Raw genomic sequence first — 1621 nt, forward strand, 5'->3', positions numbered from 1 at the left:
CTTTAGAAATCAACACGGAGAGCAGTGTTCCACCCGCAGCAGCGAAGGTTGCCATCTAACGAAATTTCCCATTCGGTTGTGGGTTCAACTACAAGAACGTCGTTCTTCAGACAAGATAAACCAGCTTATTCTGTTTGAAAATTAAAATAATTCCATATAGCTACGAATTGATTGCGCAATTGGCGTGACGAGCATTTGGTTTACTTCACAAATTAATAAGTCTAACGGTCATTTTAACGTGCATTTCGTTTTGAATTTAATCACAACATATAATCAGTTCAACACAATACTTAATATCATTCAAACTCATTTGTTCTCCTACCAGTAATGTTGCTTGAAGAGAACGAATTACAGAAAAACGTCCCACAGAACTGCAACATCCCAAGCTTTTTCAAGCACTCCTTCGTAATGTCCACACTCCTGACAGGAAAACTAGATGGGTGGCAGGTAGCTGCCTTTATATTTTATATCATCATCATTAGTAATCTGTCAGGCGATAGGACCACAGTCTCTTCCAAAACAATTCCTCCACTTATTGCGAACTAGAGCTTTCTCCTTCAAATGAGAGTATCCTCTTCTGTCCCCAAGGTCATCCAGCATCTTCTTACGTCTTCTTGTCACTTCTATCCGTCCATCTATCTTTCCTTCAATAACTTCTTTTAGAAGGCAGTTTCTGCGTAAAGCATGACCATTCCAATTAGCCTTCCATTTTCTTATTTCGTGTAGGTTATTCCTCTGCTCACTGACTCTAATTAACACTTCTTCATTTCTCACATAATCGGTCCAATTGATCTTCTCCATCCTTCTCCAACACATTTCAAAACTTTCCAGATGTTTCTGATCTACTGCCCTAAGTGTCCATGTTTCAGCTCCATACAGAGCTATGCTCCAAATGTAGCATTTCACTAGTTTCTTCCTCAAATTTAAGTCCAATTTGCTGGTAAAAAGATTCTTCTTCTTACTAAATGCAGCTTTTACCATGGCAATCCTGGATTTAATTTCACTAGTACACCTTCCATCATCTGTTAACAAGCTACCAAAATATTTAAAACATTTCACATTCTCCAGTTGTTCTTGGTCTATCTTTATTGTGACGGGTTGGTTGTCTCGAAATTTTCATTACTTTTGTTTTCTCCACATTCATTTCCATGCCATAGCACCTTCCAATTTCAATTAGTCTATCAATCATGTCCTGTAGCACAGTTTCTTCCTTATCCATTAACACAAGGTCATCTGCATATTTCACAGTTTGAATAATTTGCCCTCCTAATTTGAAGTCTCCGAGCCCATCCAGAGCTTCCTTGGTAAGGCATTCGCTGTACAAGTTGAACAGAATTGGTGATAAACAGCATCCTTGTCGAACTCCTCTTCCAATCTGCACACTTCCTGCCACCCCTCTGTCCAGTCGTACTCTAACTTTCTGATCCATCTTCTTTAACACCAATCGATATCTGTTTCCTTTAGGATCTGCATTAATTTGGTCCAGTTTACATGGTCAAATGCCTTCTGTCAGTCTATGAAGAAAACACACAGTTCTTCATCTATCTCCAAAGTTGGTTCTGCTATAATTCTCATCATCCCAATAGCATCCCTGGTTCCTTTTCTCCTTTTCCTCTTCTAC

Source organism: Cryptotermes secundus, unplaced genomic scaffold, assembly GCF_002891405.2.
Source record: "Cryptotermes secundus unplaced genomic scaffold, Csec_1.0 scaffold548, whole genome shotgun sequence".
NCBI lineage: Eukaryota > Metazoa > Arthropoda > Insecta > Blattodea > Kalotermitidae > Cryptotermes > Cryptotermes secundus.